The 19,755-nt window shown below is 42.8% G+C and overlaps 1 protein-coding gene across 3 annotated transcripts in view; it reads right to left on the bottom strand.

Moving 5' to 3' along the window:
* The window catches only part of LOC122550087 (cAMP-responsive element modulator-like), a 161,623-nt gene that overhangs the window by 96,261 nt on the left and 45,607 nt on the right, over positions 1–19,755 (bottom strand). The window lies entirely within an intron of this gene.

The raw sequence follows: 19,755 nt of genomic DNA, 5'->3' as shown, positions 1-19,755 counted from the left end.
GGTGAGTGGAGTCCCGCAGGGCTCTGTTCTTGGGCTTCTGCTCTTTGTAGTTTTTATAAATGACTTGGATGAGGAGGTTGAGGGGTGGGTTAGTAAGTTTGCCGATGACACAAAGGTTGGAGGTGCAGTTGATAGTATCGAGGGCGACTACAGGTTGTAGCGCGATATTGACAAAATGCAGAGCTGGGCTGAGAAATAGCAGATGGAGTTCAACCTGGATAAGTGTGAAGTGATCAAGTTTGGAAGGTCAAACTTGAATGCTGAATAGGATTAAAGACAGGATTCTTTGCAGTGTGATGGAACAAAGGGATCTTGGTGTTCAAGTGAACAGATCCCTCAAAGTTGCCACCCAAGTGGATAGGGTTGTTCAGAAAGCATATGGTGTTTTGGCTTTCATTGACAGGGGGATCGAGTTTAAGAACCACGAGGTTCTGCTGCAGCTCTACAGAACAGTGGAGACACCAGACTTGGAATATTGTGTCCAGTTCTGGTCATCCAATTATATGAAAAATGCAGAGGCTTTGAAGAGGGTGCAGAGGTGGTTTACCAGGATGCTGCTTGGACTGGAGGGCTTGTCTTACGAGGAGAGGTTGACTGAGCATGGACTTGTCTCTCCAGAGAGAAGGAGGAAGAGAGGTGACCTGATCAAGTGGTACAAGGTAATGAGAGGCATGAATAGAGTCGATAGAGACTTTCCCCAGGGCAGGATTGACCGCCATGAGGGGTCATAGTTTTAAGGTGTTAGGAGGAAGGTACAGAGGAGATGTCAGAGGTACGTTCTTTACGCAGACAGTTGAGAGTGCTTGGAATGCGTTGCCAGCGGTGGTGGTGGAAGCAGAGCCATTAGAGACCTTTAGGCGATTGCTGGACATCGCACATGGACAGCAGTGAATTGAGGGAAGCGTAGGTTCGGTTATTTATTTTAGATTAGGATTAACATTGTGGGCCGAAGGGCCTGTACTGTGTTGTACTTTTCTAAGTTAGATCCAAGATTGTTTCAGAGGCAGAAAACAGAAAACAAAATGTAACGAACACTGGATACTTTTACGAGCGGTGTTCCACAAGGATTCCTTGTCATTTGTGATATATGTAGTGATTCAGACTTAAATTTTTGAGGCCTGATCGAGAAATTTGCAGACAACGCAAAAATTAGCTAGGTAGTTGATAGAGATGAAGATTTCAACACTTAATGGTAAGGTCCTAGGGAGTGATGCTGAACAAAGAGACCTTGGAGTGCAGGCTCATAGCTCCTTGAAAGTAGAGTCGCAGATAGATAGAATAGTGAAGAAGGTGTTTGGTATGCTTTCCTTTATTGGCCAGAATATTAAGTACAGGAGTTGGGAGATCATGTTGTGGCTGTACAGGACATTGGTTCGGCCATTGTTGAAATATTGCATGCAATTCTGGTCTCCTTCCTATTGGAAAGATGTTGTGAAACCTGAAAGGGTTCAGAAAGGATTTACAAGGATGCTGCAAGGATTGGGGGATTTGAGCTATAGGGAGAGCTAATTGCAGCATCAGAGGCTGAGGAGTGACCTTAGAGTCATAGTCTTAGAGATGTACAGCATGGAAATAGACCCTTCGGTCCAACCTGTCCATGCCGACCAGATATCCCAACCCACCTGACAGTCTCACCTGACAGCACCCGGCCCATATCCCTCCAAACCCTTCCTATTCATATACCCATCCAGATGCCTTTTAAATGTTGCAATTGTACCAGCCTCCATCACTTCCTCTGGCAGCTCATTCCATACACGTACCACCCTCTGCGTGAAAAAGTTGCCCCTTAGGTCTCTTTTATATCTTTCCCCTCTCACCCTAAACCTATGCCGTCTAGTTCTGGACTTCCCGACCCCAGAGAAAAGACTTTGTCTATTTACTCTATCCATACCCCTCATAATTTTGTAAACCTCTATAAGGTCACCCCTCAGCTTCCGATGCTCCAGGGAAAACAGCCCCAGCCTGTTCAACTTCTCCCTATAGCTCAAATACTCCAACCCTGGCAATATCCTTGTAAATAGTTTCTGAACCCTTTCAAGTTTCACAACATCTTTCAGATAGAAAGGAGATTTGGAGTTTTGAGTATAGCTCTCGTCACGACATAAGATCTACAGACACATTTTTATCACTCTCTTGATACTACTAAGACTTTATAAAGCTCTGGTTAGGCCCCATTTGGAGTACTGTGTCCAGTTTTGGTCCCCACACCTCAGGAAGGACACACTGGCACTGGAACGTGTCCAGCGGAGATTCACACGGATGATCCCTGGAATGACAGGTCTAACATATGAGGAACGGCTGAGGATACTGGGATTGTATTCGTTGGAGTTTAGAAGATTAAGGAGAGACTTAATAGAGACGTACAAAATAATACATAGCTTGGAAAAGGTGGATGCTAGGAAATTGTTTCCGTTAGACGAGGAGACTAGGACCCGTGGACACAGCCTTAGAATTAGAGGGGGTCATTTTAGAACAGAAATGCGGAGACATTTCTTCAGCCAGAGAGTGGTGGGCCTGTGGAATTCATTGCCACGGAGTGCAGTGGAAGCCGGGACGCTAAATGTCTTCAAGGCCGAGATTGATAGATTCTTGTTGTCTAGAGGAATTAAGGGCTACGGGGAGAACGCTGGTAAGTGGAGCTGAAATGCTCATCAGCCATGATTGAATGGCGGAGTGGACTCGATGGGCCGAATGGCCTTACTTCCACTCCTATGTCTTATGGTCTTATGGAACTTTAGTTAGGCCACATTTGGAAAATTGTGTACAGTTCTGGTATACACACTATCAGAATGATGTGAAGGCTTTGGAGAGGGTTCAGAAATGGTTCACTGATGTATTATCTCACTACTCCCTCGGCTCACAGCCTCATTCCTGATGAGGGGCTTTTGCCCGAAACGTCGATTCTCCTGCTCCTTGGATGCTGCCTGACCTGTTGTGTTTTCCCAGCACCACACTCTCGATTCATGAGGATGCTGCCTAGCTTGAAGACTATTAACTAAGAGGAGAGATTGGACAAATGTGGCTTGTTTTTACTTTAACATTGAAACTTTATTGCTGGAACAGCACAGCAGGTCAGGCAGCATCCAGGGAACAGGAGATTCGACGTTTCGGGCACAGGCCCTTCTTCAGCAATAAAGTTTCAACTTTGATCTCCAGCATCTGCAGACCTCACTTTCTCCTTTACTTTAACATTGGAAGCTAAGAGGTGACCTTACAGAAATTGACAAAATTATGAGAGGCATGAATAGAATGGATGGTCAGAGTCTTTTTCCAAAGGTAGATAAATCAATTGCTAGGAGACATAGGTTTAAGGTAAAAGAATTTAAGTATAAAAGGAGATGTGAGAGGCAGGTTTTTTGTTAAAACACCAGGAGTGCGATGTGCCTGGAATGCACTGCCAGTGGAGGTCATGAAGGCAGATATAACAATTGGATTTAAGAGACATCTTGACAAATATCTGAATAGGCAAGGAATAGAGGGTTTTAGACAGCGTGGAGGAAAAGGCATTGTGTGTCAGCGAAGTCTTGGTGGGCCAAAGGGCCTGTCCATGTCCTGCACTGTTTTTTGTTATTTTAAGTGTCTTGGATTTACAAGGTCAGCTATAATTTAACTGAATATTTGAGCAAATTAAATGTACTGAATGGCCCACTCCTTTTCCTATGCAGATACACACCATCTATACAAGGCAGAAATCCAATAGATCCTCTTCTTTTCTATCTTCGAGCCAATGCTTGTATTGCTTTTATAGGTGCCCCAAAGTTCTCATTTCCTTCACTGTACAACTGCTTTACTGTAAAAGAAACTGAATCCGTTTCTTGAATTTTCATTCCACCTGCTACTTTAGCTTATTTCTTTCTGGATTTTTCGTTGTGTGCTGCATAATGACAACACCCATTCAGCTGCAAGCTTTGCAGAGAAGTTTTCAGGTTTTGGATAACTGATAGTATCTTGTGTGTTCAAGTGGAATCAGGTCTTAAATAATCACTCATAGGTCTTACTATGGTACCTTAATATGTTTCAAAGTACCTGAATGTTAAGAGAATAATCTATGAATGAAGCCATCATTTAATTAAATAGCTAGTACATTGGGACAGCTGTCTCAGACAAGTCAAGCAATAGCCTGACGTAAGTCGGTCATTCTTACAGAATCATACCTTACAGAAAACAGCCCAGACACCACCATTTCCATCCCTGGATATGTCCTGTCCCACTGACAGGACAGATCTAGCAAAACTGGTGGAATAGTGGTATACAGTCAGGAGTGAGTTTCCCTGGGAGTGCTTGACATTGACTCTGAACCCCATGAAGTCTCATGGCTTCAGGTTAAACAGGGGCAAGGAAACCTCTTACTGGTTACCATGTAGCGTCCTCTTTCGGCTGATGAATATCCGTACTCCTCCATGTTGAGCAACACTTGGAGAAAGCACTGAGGGTGGCAAGGGCACAAAATGTACTCTGGGTGGGGGATTTCATAGTCCACCAGCAAAAGTGGCTTGGCAGCAGCACTACTGATTGTGCTGGTCACGTCCTAAAGGATGTAACTGCTAAACTGGGTCTGCAGCAGGTGGTGAAGGAACCAAGAGGATAAAAATCATACTTTACCTCATCCTTACTAATCTGCTGGCTGCAGAAGCATCTGTTCATGACAGTATAGGTAAAAGTGACCACCGCACTGCCCTAGTGGAGACGAAGGCCCACCTTCACATTGAGAACAACCTCCATTGTGTTCTGTGGCACTACGACTGTGCTAAATGGAACAGACTTTGAACCGATCTAGCAGCTCAAGATTGGGCATCCATGAGGCACTGTGGGCCAACAGCAGCAGAACTCTACTCCAGCACAATCTGCAACCTCATGGCTGGCATATCCTCCACTCAACCATTAACATCAATCAAGCCAGGGGATCAACCCTGATTCAATGCAGGGTGTAGGAGGAGCATCAGGCATACTGAAAAATGAGGTGTCAACCTGGTGAAACTACCAAACAGGGCTACTTGCATGCTAAACAGCACAAACAGCAAGTGATAGACAGAGCTATGCGATCCCACAACCAACAGATCAGATCTAAGCTCTGCAGTCCTTCCACATCCAGTCATGAATGGTGAAGGACAATTAAACAACTCACCGGAGGAGGTGGCTCCACAAATATCCCCATCCTCAATGATGGAGGAGCCCAGCACAGAGCAAAAGATAAGGCTGATGCACTCGCAACTATCTTCAGTCAGAAGTGCCAAGTGGATGATACATTGCGGGCTCCTCCAGTGGTTCTCAGCATCACAGATACAAGTCTCCAGCCAATTTGATTCATTCCACTTGATATCAAGAAACGGCGGGAGGCACTAGATACTGCAAAAAGCAATGGGCCCTGATAACATTCTGACAATAGTGTTGAAGACGCGTGCTCCAGAACTTGCCGCTCCCCTAGCCAAACTCTTCCAGTACAGTTACAAAACTGGGCATCTACCCGACAAGAGGGAAAACTGCCCAGATATGTCCTGCTTTTTATGTTCAGGATAAATGCAACCTGGTCAATTTCTGTTCAATCAATCAGTCTACTCTCCATCATCAGTAAAGTACTGGAAGGGGTCATAAACAGTGTTATCAAGCAGAACCTGCTGAGCAACAACCTGCTCAATGATGCCCAGTTTGGGTTTTGCTCCTGATCTCATTACAGCCTTGGTTCAAACATAGACAAAAGAGATGAATTCCAGAAGTGAGGGAGAGCGACAGGCATTGACATCAAGGCTGCATTTGACCGAGTATGGCATCAAGGAGCCCTGGCAAAACTGAAATCAATGGGTATCAGGGGGAAAATACTCTACTGGTTAGAGTCATATCTGGCACAAAGAAAAATGGTTGTGTTTGTGGAGGGTCAGTCATCTCAGCAGGAGTCCCTCAGGGTAGGATCCTAGGCCCAACAATCTTCAGCTGCTTCATCAATGGCCTTCCCTTTGTCATAACGCCAGAAGTGGGGATGTTCACCGAAGATTGCACAGTGTTCAGCATAATTTGCGACTCCTCAGATACTGAAGCATTCCGTGCTCAAATGCAATAAGATCTGGACAATATCCAGGCTTGGCCAACAAGGGGCAAGTAACATTCATGTCTCACAAATAAGACACTCTAACCACCGTTCCTTGACATTCAATAGTATTACGATCACTGAATCCCCCACTATCAACATCCTTGGGGTTACCGTTGACCAGACACTCAATGGGACTCACCACATAAATGAAGCAGCTACAAGAGCAGGTCAGAAATGAGTGATACTGCAGCAAGTAACTCACCTTCTGACACTCCAAAGTCTATCCACCATCTACAAGGCACAAGTCAGGAGTCTGATGGAATACTCCACACCTGCCAGGATGGGTGCAGCTCCAACAACACTCAAGAAGCTTGACATCATCCAGGACAAAACAACTTGCTGGATTGGCACCACATCTGCAAACATTCCCTCCACCATCAGTGCTCAGTAGGAGCAGTGTGTACTATCTACAGGATGCACTGCAGACATTCACCAAAGATCCTTTGACAGCATTTTCCAAACCCACGACCACTTCCATCTAGAAGGACAAGGGCAGCAGGTACTTGGGAACACCACCACCTGCAACTTCCCCTCCAAGCCACTCACCACCCTAACTTGGACATATACCGCCGTCCCTTCAGTCGTTGGGTCAAAATCCTAGAACTCCCGACAGCACAGTGGGTCAACCAACAGCAAACGGATTGTAGCGATTCAAGAAGGCAGCTCACCATCACCTTCTCAAGGGCAAATAGGGATGGGCTATCAATGCTGGCCAGCCAGCAATGCCCAAGTCCCAGAAATGAATCAAGAAAACAACCAGATAATTTTAAGACAGGAGAGTTCTTAGTAGCTGTAAAGATAATTTTTACACATCCAGGTGAGCAATATCAGAACCTTTCTGATAAAACCTGCAGTGCACAATTGCAATGTCAGCCACAAAAGCCTTATTTACTGTAGATAAACAATTTATTTACTTCCTTAAGAGTGTAGCAACTTGTAACAGCCTTGCATCTCTCTCATTGGGCTGCATTCAAAAGTGCACAGTGAAAGTACATATAGCATATGAGCCCCGATTACTAATCTGTTCAATTTCATTAACAGGCAACGATTACAGTCCACAAATATACATCTAATCTGTGACTTCAAATATAAAGTCTTAAAATTAATAAACCATAGCAACAGTTATACCAATCATGCATGTCACCAATATCTCAAGGGCTTAAAAACTGGCTGGATTTCTTCTAACAGACAAAAGGTAATCCAGTGCATGACAGCTGCCTCAACAAGGCAACCAAGGATAAGTTTTGAAAAGCAGCAAAAAAACTCCATCAAATTTACTATAGTAGTGTCTGAAATTACAGTGACATGCTCTGCTTTACATAAATTCACAGACCCATAAAGTGTCACGACATGTTGCAGGCAGGTAGCACCTTGACGCAAAAAGATAAGCAAATCAAAATAGGTAATTTGTCTGTTTAATATACCAGTTACCGACATCCATGATTTGTATTGCACACCCCAACAGACACATTAGAGTTAAGTGTTAACATTAAATCAACATTTTGTTTTCTAAACAAAAAAACACAATATTAATCTTCAAAGTTTGTGCGAAGATTTGTAGCTCGGGTGCTCGTTGTTGTGGTTCTGTTCGCCGAGCTGGAAGTTTTTGTTGCAAACGTTTCGTCCCCTGGCTAGGCGACATTATCAGTGCTTGGGAGCCTCCTGCGAAGCGCTTCTTTGATGTTTCCTCCGGTGTTTATAGTGGTCTGTCCCTGCCGCTTCCGGTTGTCAGTTTCAGCTGTCCGCTGTAGTGGTTGGTATATTGGGTGCAGGTCGACGTGTTTGTTGATGGAGTTTGTGGATGAATGCCATGCCTCTAGGAATTCCCTGGCTGTTCTCTGTCTGGCTTGCCCTATGATAGTAGTGTTGTCCCAGTCGAATTCATGTTGCTTGTTGTCTGCGTGTGTGGCTACTAAGGATAGCTGGTCGTGTCGTTTCGTGACTAGTTGATGTTCATGTATGCGGATTGTTAGCTTATAGGACAAACAGGAAGATAGCTAACAATCCGCATACATGAACATCAACTAGTCACGAAACGACACGACCAGCTATCCTTAGTAGCCACACACGCAGACAACAAGCAACATGAATTCGACTGGGACAACACTACTATCATAGGGCAAGCCAGACAGAGAACAGCCAGGGAATTCCTAGAGGCATGGCATTCATCCACAAACTCCATCAACAAACACATCGACCTGGACCCAATATACCAACCACTACAGCAGACAGCTGAAACTGACAACCGGAAGCGGCAGGGACAGACCACTATAAACACCGGAGGAAACATCAAAGAAGCGCTTCGCAGGAGGCTCCCAAGCACTGATGATGTCGCCTAGCCAGGGGACGAAACGTTTGCAACAAAAACTTCCAGCTCGGCGAACAGAACCACAACAACAATATTAATCTCTACGTCTGCCCATAACACCATTCAGCCTCGGAACTACAGGTGGAACATTGTTTTTTCATTCAACTAAATGGCAGCAACAGTGTTTTGAGGGCTTCTCACTACAAAACAATTTTGCATTATTAACTAGCTTTCCTACCCAATGGCATCCCCCTCATCTAATTCTAGTCCCATTTTACCATGCCCTATTCCCAGATCTTGATTAGCTCGGCCAAATGGCCGAGAAGTACAACTGGCTATTACCAGGATATGCTGTGGTGACCAAGACTGTTAACATCAGTGCCATCTTCAAAAAGCCACTGAGCATCTGGACAAGAATAGTCGGTTTGGAGCTCACCTTGTAGTTTGACATTTGCCCCAGACATTTCAGACAAAGGAAATTTCACTTGGAGGATGAGGTGTACAAGTACGATGTCTCCTTCCCTCAGTACCAGCAAAGGAGGCCACAACATCAGCCTGGTTCAAGGTTGCTACCCAATCACTTACGTCTCAGCCATCCACAGGAATGCCTAGCAATGTAGGAAGCTCCATTCCACCACATAATGACCACACTCTTCTCTCTGCACCTCAAATTCATTCTATCCCTAGCTCACACTTGGGTCTTCTCCTACGGCTGCATCCACCTCCCATCAAGATTCGTGCTCTACCATTTGCATCTGCTTATGCACACCTTCCAACCTGAACCAACAGGAACAGCTGTGATACTCCATTTTACCACTGTGATATCTGCCCTTTCCCATTTCAGGAGGAAAACAGCTCTCAATAGCAGAAAGAGTCACAAGAGACGTGGTTGGCTCTCCAGCATTTTCAATTTTCCACCCTTTATGTGGCAAGCATCCTGACTTGGACTGCCCCGAGCAGATGACTGATGGTGCTCAAGCACCTAATTTGGTACTGGAGGCTGCCAGAAATCCTGTTCTGGGATCACCTAATGAAAGGTTATCTCCCTTGATTTGAATGAGGATTGCTGAAAACAATGACAAGCTTTCTGGCCTTGTGTTTGCATTAAATGGCAAGACAAAATATCAGTGCTGCGAGCAGAGTATCTCTGGCTCAGGATGCAAGCAAGGTTCCTAACAGCATCAAGATAATAACAGTACATTATGCTGTCAAGCAAACAAGCCAGACATGCATTCTGGTCCAGTCTGAGCTGGATGTGTGTCCTGCAACACTGCAATGACAGTTGCCAGTGCAGTATTAAAATGCAGAAGTGTCCTCTAAGTGGATCAGAGATGTGCCATGACAGTTTTTAAAGGTTGGCACACGTCAGATGCCAATTTCCATAGATGTGGGTTGTACATAGGTGTGTTTGTACCCATGCAGCCTTACTGTATCCAATGTGGAGGTCCTTTGCAGCAAGCAGTAAGTTGAAGTTAGCAGACTTTCAGGTCAAGTATTCTCAAAATCCAGTGCATATCACAAGATAATGCAGTGAGTTCTGGCATTAATAAGCTATAAATTCCCTTAATTGGCAATTGTCTACTGCCTCAAGAGAAAAATGTCTCACTGTTCAGTAGATGCTTAACAGAAGAAGCAAGTTGCTCCGAACATCAACATAGGAACGTAGGAATTAGGAGCAGGAGCAGGACTTTCAGCCGTTTGAAACTGCTCCGCCATTTAACATGATAATGGCTGATTTTATCCTAGTCTCAACTTCGCTTTCTTGCCTGATCCCCACAGTCCATTATCCTGCTTTTCATCAGAAACATATCTATTTCATTCTTGAATCTGTTGATTGATTTTGCCTCCACTACACTCTGGGGCAGCGAGTTCCTCAGATTCACAAACCTGAGAGAAGTAGTTTCTCCTCATCTGAGTTTTTAACCTACTCCTCTCACTCTAGATGTATGACCACTTGTTTGAACAAATGCTCCCCCTGTGGGATAGTCTCAAAGTCCACCATATTAATCCTGTTTAACATTTTATATATCTCAATCAGATTCCCCCTCATTCTTCTGAACTCCAGAACAGAACGAGCCAAAGCTATCCAACTGCTCTTTGTAAGTCAGTCCTTTCATCCTGGGAATAAATCTGGTGAACCTCCTCTGAACTGTCTCCAGTGCCGCTACATCCTTAGGTAAAGAGAGCCAAACTGGACACAATATTCCAGGTGCAGTCCCACCAATATAATTGTATACCGTATATAGTTACATAATCGTAACAATATTTCTTTACTTTTATAATTCAGTTCTTTTGCAATAAATGCCAGAATTCTATTTGCCTTTCTTATTATATGCTTCACCTACATACCCACTTTCTTCAATTTATGTACACAAATGTCCAGAACCCTCTGCACTGACGCACTTTGAATCTGCTTCCCGTTTAACTAATAATTAGCTCTTATTTTCCCAGTCAACATGGACAATCTCACATTCATCCAGATTAAACTCCATCTGCCAGATTCTGGCCCATTCTTCAAGACTATCAATATCCATCTGTAAACTCTATCTCCTCATCACAGCCTGCTTTCCCAACTATTTTGGTATCATTCACAAATTCAGCTATGTTAAACTCTGTCCCTGTTTGCAGATCATTTATATTGATTACAAACAGTTGACGTCCAAGATCCGAACCCTGCGGCACCCCACGGGTTATAGCTCACCATCCAGAGCAGGACCCCATTTATCACTACCCTCTGGTTTCTGTCAATCAGCCAATCCTCAATCGAAGCCAATATTCTAGCCTTAACCTCTTGGGATCTAACCTTTTGGATCACATTCTGGGTCCTTATGTAGCATCTTGTCAAATGCTTCTGGAAATCTAGATATATCACATCCACTGGATCTCAATTATCCACCTTACTGGTTACATCCTCAAAGAACTCCAGCAAGTTTGTTAAGCATGACATGCTCTTCATGAAACTGTGCTGACACTGGTGAATTGAGCTTTGTTTTTCCAAGTGTTCAGCTATCTCCTCTTTTATGATTGACTGAAGCAATTTCTCCACTACAGGCAAAGTAACAAGTTGATAGTTTCCCAATTTTTTTCCGCCGCCTTTTTTGAATAAAGGTGTGACATTAGCATATTTCTAATCCACTGGTTTAGAATCTAGAATCAAGAGAATTTATGAATATGATAACTAATACCTCCACTATCTACGCTGCCATCTCCTTTGATAGCACAGGGTGCACCTTCAACGAGCCACCACACATTGCAGCACAGAGGAACTACGCAGAACACAGGAAAATCACCTATACAGTGTATTCAAAAAAAAAAGGGTACCCAATGAACGCAGTCTGCCAATTTCTCAGCAACAATCCCAAACAAGCAGACAATACACGTCCAGAAGCCCTAGCCACTCTCCCCAACATCAAAGACATCTTGGAAATGATTGCCAGACTACTCAGACCCCTTGGCATCATGGTAGCCCACAAACGCACCAACACACTAAAACAGCAAATAATGACTCTGAAATGCCCTACGCATACAACGAGCAAAGCTAATGTCATTTACAAAATACCTTGCAACCTGTAACAAACACTACAGTGGACAAACAGGCAGAAAACTAGGCCACCAGGATACGTGAACATCAACTAGCCACAAAAAGACATCACCCACTCTCATACAGATGAGGAAGGACACCACTTCGACTGGGACAACATATCCATCCTAGGACAAGCCGAACAAAGACACAGAATTCCAAGAAGCATGGCATTCCAACCAGAACACTATCAAGAAACACATTGACTTGGATCCCATTTACCACCCTCTGAGAAAAAGAACAGGAAATGACATTGTCACAGGGAATGATGTCACCAACCCAAGGAAACCCAAACATAGATACAAAATGGGCTACACCGCCAGTGCTTCATCCGGAAGCTCACTGAAGAGGTTACCTAGTATGGTGACGAAATGTCTGAAAATGAACGTCCCAGATGTAGGTTTGCTCACTGAGCCGGAAGGTTCATTTTCAGACATTGCATCAACATACCAGGTAACATCTTCAGTGAGCGTCCGGATGAAGCACTGCTGGTATTTCCTGTTTTCTATTTATATGTTGGAGTTTCCTTGGGTTGGTGATATCACTTCATGTGGTGACATCATTTCCTGCGGTGACATCATTTCCTGTTCTTTTTCTCGGGGGGGGGGGGGGGGAATCAACCCAAGGAAACCCCAACATATAAACAGAAAGCAGGAAACACCAGCAGCACTTCATCCGGAGGCCCACTGAAGACGTTACCTAGTAGGGTGACGAAACATCTGGAAATGAACCTTCTAGCTCAGCGAGCAAACCTACATCCAGAACTTCAACCTGAGCTATAAATCTTCTCAAAACTCACTAATGAACCTTCCATCTCACCGAGCAAACCTACATACAGAACCGTAGAGTGCAGGCCATTGGGTCCCAGGGATCTATCTGCTTTTATCCCATCAGTTTACTTAATACCTTCTCCCTAGTTGTAGTAATTTCACGACATTCTTCTGTAGTAATTGCAATTTAGAAATTATCTTCCACTGTGAAAGCAGAGACAAAATATTGATTTATTTCTGAGTATTCCATTATTACCTTATCACTTTCGTCCTCTAAAAGGCCAACATTTACTTTTACTATTATATTTCTTTTTATTCTCTAAGAGACTTTTGATATCAATGTTAACATTTAAGTCGTACAGTCATACAGCATGGAAAGATCCCTCGGTCCAACTAGTCCATGTCAACCATGATCCCAAACTAAACTAGTCCCACCTGTCTGCACTTGGCCAATATTTCTCCATACATTTCTTAGTCATGAACTTCTCTAAATGTCTTATAAACCTTGTAACTTCAACCGCATCCACCACTTTCTCTCGAAGTTGACTCCACATATGAATTATTCTGTGTGAAATAGTTACCCCCATGTCATTTTAAAATCTTTCTTCTCTCACCTTAAAAATATGCTCCCTCGTCTTGAAATCGCCCATCCTAAGGAAAAGACACCAGCTATTCACCTTATCTATACCCCTCATGATTTTATTAACCTCTATAAAGCTCACACCTCAACCACCTTTGCTCCAGTTAAAACAAAAAGTCCCAGCCATCCAACCTGTCCTTACAACTTAAACCCTTCATTCTGGGCAACACCCTGGTACCTCTTTTCTGAACTCTCTCCAGCTTAATAATATCCTTCCTATAACTGGGGAACCAGAACTAGACACAGTACTCCAGAAGAGGCCTCACCAATGTCCTGTATAATCTCAACATGATTTCCCAACTCCGATATGCAAAGGTCTGAGTAATGAAGGCAAGTATACTGAACACCTTTTTAGCCACTCTTTCTGCATGGGACACAAAATCCAAAGAATTATGTACTTGAATCCAGAGGTCTCTCTTTCTACAACCCTACCCAAGACCTCATTTTTACTTGTATAAGTTCTGCCTTGTTTGTTTCACCAAAATTCAATACTTTGCACTAATCCAAAATTAAAGTTGATCTCAGCCCATTGATCCTTTTTTATATAAAGAATCCTTACAGTATTGAAACAGGCCTTTAAGCCCAACAAATCCACACTGACCCTCTAAAGAGTAACCCACCCAGACCCATTCTCCTACCCTATATTTACCCCTGACTAATGCACCTAACCTACACACCCCTGAACACAATGAGCAATTGCGCATGGCCAATTCACCTAACCTATAAATCTTTGGATTGAAAGAGGAAACCGGAGCACCCGGAGGAAACCCACACAGACACGGGGAGAATATGCAAAATCCACACAGACAGTTGCCTGAAGTTGGAATCAGACCTGGGTCCCTAGCACTGTGAGGGAGCAGTGCTAACCACTGAGCAACCGTGCTTAATCAAGGTCATTTCATAATCTTAGATAATCTTGTTCACTGTCCTCTATACCACCAATTTTGGTGTCACCCACAAACTTACGAGCCATGCCTTCTATATTCTCATCCAAATCATTTATATAAATGACAAGCAAAAGTGGACACAGTACCGATCCCTGTGGAACATTGCTGGTAATAGGCTTCCAGTGCAAAGAAAAACCCTCCACCACCACTCTGACTCCTGCTGTTAAGTCAATTTCGTATCTAATTTGCAAGCTTATCCTGAATCCCGTGTGATCTACCTGGCAGAACCTTGTCAAAGGCTTTAGTAAAGTCCAAGTAAATATCTAACACTCTGTGCTCAATCTTCTTGGTTACTTCCTCAAAAAACTCAATCAAGTTTGAGAGACATTTTCCTCGCACAAAACCATGCTGACTATCACTAATCATTCCTTGCCTCTCCAAATGCATGCAAATCCTATCTTTCAGAATCATCTCGAATTGAAGTCAACCTCACAGGTCAGACTCTACAGTTCCCAGCTTCTCCTTATACTTCTTAAACAAGGGCACAACATTCACCATTCTCCAGTATTCTGGCACATCACCTGTACTCACAGATGATACAAATGTTTCTGTAAGGGGCCCGGCAATTACCTCCGTAACCCTTTAGGATACATGTGATCAGATCCCAGAGATTTATCCACCTTCATATTTTCTAAGACTCCAGCACTTTGTCTTCTGTAATGTGCTGTTTTCAAAACACCAGTATTCATTTGCCTGCATTGTCTAGCCTCCATTTCTTTCTCCACAGTAAAAACTGATACAAAATATTCATGTAATAACTTTCCCATCTCCTGAGATTCAACATAAAGATGACCTCTTTCATCTTTAAGGGGCCCCTACTCTCTCTCTAGTTGTTCTCTCACTTTTAATGTACTTGTAGAATCTCTTTGGATTATCCTTAACCTTATCTGCCATGGCTCTCTCATATTCCCACTTAGTTTTCTCTCTTCAGAATGTCCTATAGTCTTTATACTGTTCAAAGATTCATTTGAACCCAGTTGTCTATATCTAATACATAATTCTTTCTTTATTCTTGACTAGAATTTCAATAACTTTATTCATCCATTGTTTCCTCATCCGACCAGTCTTACTTTTCGCTCTAACAGGAACAAAATGACTCTGAACTCGCATTATCACATATTTGAAAGTCTCCCACTTATCATCATTTGCCTGTGAACAGTCTACTCCAAACAACTATTCAAAGTTCTTGTCTCATACCATTAACGCTTGCCTTATTCCAATTAAAATTATTAACTTTTATGGAAGGCTTACCCTTTTCCATAATTCTATTAGTTTTGGAATAGTTATGATCACTAAACCCAAAGTGTTCCCCTACTATCACTTCAATCGCTTTCCCATGCTTTATTTCCCAAAAGAAGATCAAGCTTTGCTCCTTCTCTAGTAAAAACATTTTTCTGCTAGTTTCTTTTTGTAGTTAATCTTAAGTAATTTGATTTTGTTTTAGTAACCCTATGCTGACTTTTAAAGTTCTCCCAATCCTTCGGAGTGCCACTAACTTCTCCAGTATGATATGCCCAAGTTTTTGCCCTCATGTTATCTGTGACTTCCTTGTTCATGACCATTTTTCACCTTTTTACAATTCTTCTTCCTCTCTGGAATATACTTTAATTGAGAGGTATTTAGTATCTCCCTAAGTATTTGCTACTGTTCTTCAACTGTCTTGCCCTTTAATATTTTTGCCCAGTCCACCCGGGTGAACTCCTTCCTCAAGCCTGCATAATTACCATCACCCAACACTCAAACTCTCATTGTGATTCTGTCTTCACTCTTTCAGTCTGAATTTGAAACTCTGGCATGTTGTGGTCATTACTTCCAAGGGGAGCCTCAACTATAAGACCATTTATCAATCCTTGTTCGTTACAAATCTAAAATAGCCAGCTCTCTGGTTGGCTCCACAATATGTTGCTCTAAGAAACAAATCCCCATACACTCTTTGAAGCTACCCTTGCCAAGTTGACTAATCCAATCACTGTGCATGTTCAAATCACCCATAGCTCCCTTCTCACTTGCCCTTATTATTTCCAGGTTTAAAATACGCCATAGTTGGCAAGTACTGTTTGGGGGCCAGTTAATTACTCATACCATAGGGTTTCTTCCCTTGTTTTTTACTTACACCACCCAGACTGATTCAAAATGTTGGTCCTTAGTGGCAAAATAATCTCTTAACATAGCCCTGATGTCATCCTTAACCAATAAGGTAACTCCTCCTCCTGCTTCTTCTTGTCTATCCGTTCCAAATATTGAGTACACTTGGACATTTAACTCCCAGTCCTGATCTTCCTGTAACCTTTTTTCAGTAATCCCCACCAGGTCATTCCCATTTGTCTCCATCTGTGCCATGTGCCATTATCTCCAATCAACTTTATTCTGAATGCTGCGTGTACTTAGGTACAAGATAAGCCTCACCGGACGTCTTGAATGATTCTGCCATAAATATTGCCACAGCCCATGTTATTCATGTCCCTTTAAGCTTCCTCCCTATATATCTGTTCCTTCACTGTCACTGGATCAAAATCTTGGAATTCCTTTCTTGACAAGTGTATATATCTAACCCTAATGAACTGCAGACATCAAGGAAGCAGCTCATCACCTTCTCAAGAGTAATTTACTTTAGCCTAGCCAGTTATACCCACATCCTGTAATTAAAAATTTCTTGAGCAAATAAAACAGCACAGTCATTAGCCCCACATGTAAAAGATTCATGTATATCATTACAATTTTCTAAAAATACTTTTTTGTTGTGACCAAGATTAACTTCAGGTCATGTTAAAATGCAATAGTAATTTTATACTTTTAATTGCATGCTGCTTCAAACTGGTCCCACAGAGTGGTAAGAAATTGAGATAGATAGCTGTCAACTCACGTACATAAGGAATAGGCCATTCAATCCTTCAAGTGGAGTCAGCCATTTAACAATGTCATACAAGATCTGCACCTTAAATTCATGTCTCATTGCTCCAAATTAATGACTAAGACCTAAAGCTTTGAGACATATATGTCTGCCTTGGGAAATTGGCTTCGCACCTGCTGTGCATGATCAGATGGCAGCCCTTACATGCAAATAACATGGATAGTGACACCACCTGCAGAATTGTCTGCCACAGAAAACAGTTGAAGCTAAAACATTGAATGTTGACAAGGTGTTAGATATAATTCTTCGGGTTAAAGGGATCAAAGGGTATGGGGAGAAAGTGAGAACAGGCTACTGTTGGAGGTGCAGTGGACAGCAAAGAGGGTTACTTCAGATTACAACAGGATCTTGACCAGCTGGGCCAATGTGCTGAGAAGTGGCAGATGGAGTTTAATTCAGATCAATGCAAGGTGCTGCATTTTGAGAAAGCAAATCTTAGTGGGACTTATACACTTAATGGTAAGGTCCTAAGGAGTGTTGCTAAACAAAGAGACCTTGGAGTGCAGGTTCATTGCTCCTTGAAAGTGGAGTCGCAGGTAGATAGGATAGTGAAGAAGGCATTTGGTATGCTTATTTTATTGGTCAGAGTATTGAGTACAGGAGTTGGGAGGTCATGTTGCGGCTGTACAGGACATTGGTTAGGCCACTGTTGGAATATTGCATGCAATTAATTCTGGTCTCCTTCCTATCGGAAAGATATTGTGAAACTTGAAAGGGTTTAGAAAAGATTTATGAGGATGTTGCCAGGATTGGAGGGTTTGAGCTATAGGGAGAGGCTGAACAGGCTCAGGCTGTTTTCCCCGGCGCAGAGGTTGAGGGGTGACCTTGTAGAGGTTTACAAAATTATAATGGGCGTGGATAGGGTAAATAGGCAAAGTCTTTTCCCTGGAGTTGGGGAGTCCAGAACTAGAGGGCATAGGTTTAGGGTGAGAGGGGAAAGATATAAAAGAGACCTACGGGGCAACTTTTTCATACAGTGGGTGGTACGTGTATGGAATGAGCTGCCAGAGGAAATGGTGGAGGCTGGTACAATTACAATATTTAAGGAGGCATTTGGATGAGTATATGAATAGGAATGATTTGGAGGGATATGGGCCGGGTGCTGGCAGGTGAGACTAGATTGGGTTGGGATATCTGGTCGGCATGGACGGGTTGGACCAAAGGGTCTGTTTTCATGCTGTACATCTCTATATTGAATGGCAGAACATGGTTGAAGGGGCCAAAAACCTACACCTGCTCTTATTTTCTATCAAAGGTTCTATGATATACCTGCCTTGATTTAAGGGCTGCAAAAACATTTGAATGGAGCAGGTAGGTGCTATGAACATGAAATCACCCTGAAAGAAATTTTCATCACCTGTGCCAATTCCTGGTTCCTCGGAGTGACGATCGCCAATCTGTCCTGGTCCAACCACCTGCTCCAATGGTCAAGAAAACACAGCAATGCCTTTACTTCCTCAGAAGGTTAAGGAAATTTGGCATGTCCATGAAGATTCCTATCAATTTTTACAGATGCATCGGAGAAAGCATTCTATCCGGATGCATCACAGCTTGGTATGGCAACTGCTCTAACCAGGACCATAACAATCAACAGAGTTATGAACACAGCACAGTCCATCATGCAAGCCAACCTTTCATCCATTGACTCCATCTACACTACTCACTGCCTCAGAAAGGCAGCCATCATGAACGATCCCTTCATCCTGGTCATAAACTCTTCCAACCTTTTCCGTCAGGCAGAAGCTTGAACACACAGACCAACAGATTCAAGAAGTGCTTCTTTGCAGCTGTTATTAGACTTCTGAATGAACCCCTCAAATTTCAAGTTTAATGTTGATCTAGCTCCCTGTACAGCTTCCTTGCAGCTGTAACATTGTATTCCTCGCTCTGTTGTACTGCCCTTATGTACTTTGTAAGGTATGATCTGCCTGTACTGTATGCAAAACATTTTTCACTATACCTAGGTTTTTGTGACAATAATCAATCAAACCAAATCAATTCTTCACTTAAAGAGTGTAAGGAGGAAAAGTTGCATCAAAATCCATTTTATTTCAAATTCCATTTTGGAATCAAGAGTTTCAAATAATCTATGGAAATCAGAAACATATGGAAAAATATCCTCCTTTAACAGCAAAAGATTCACCATGGTTGTAATTGTTAATAGGCGAAATATCCACATGCACTTATATCCTTCTAATTGATACTTTGTTCTATTTGAGGAATATGGGAGTAATTATAGCCACACAAGAAATTGTGTTAAGGTTGGATGGAATTTAAAAATCAAACTGCCACGTGTGGTTTTAAGAGATTCAGAACAGAATAGATGATGAACCTACTTGACACAGCAATATGGTCATTTATGATTAGGTTACATATTTCAAAATAGATCACCATTTTCAATTTAACCCTGGCCAGATTTGTCAAGTCTTGGGGAAGCAGGCAGCTAACAGGAGGTAAAGACTGCTAGATTCTGTTTCAGGTCCTTTCCATCTACCTGTTGGATCAGTATTAATG

Source organism: Chiloscyllium plagiosum, unplaced genomic scaffold, assembly GCF_037043375.1.
Source record: "Chiloscyllium plagiosum isolate Xiang-an unplaced genomic scaffold, Cpla_swu_hap1 HiC_scaffold_5, whole genome shotgun sequence".
NCBI classification, from domain to species: Eukaryota; Metazoa; Chordata; class Chondrichthyes; order Orectolobiformes; family Hemiscylliidae; genus Chiloscyllium; species Chiloscyllium plagiosum.
Note: the sequence above shows the minus strand (reverse complement) of the source record. Positions and strands in the feature narration are given on the sequence as shown.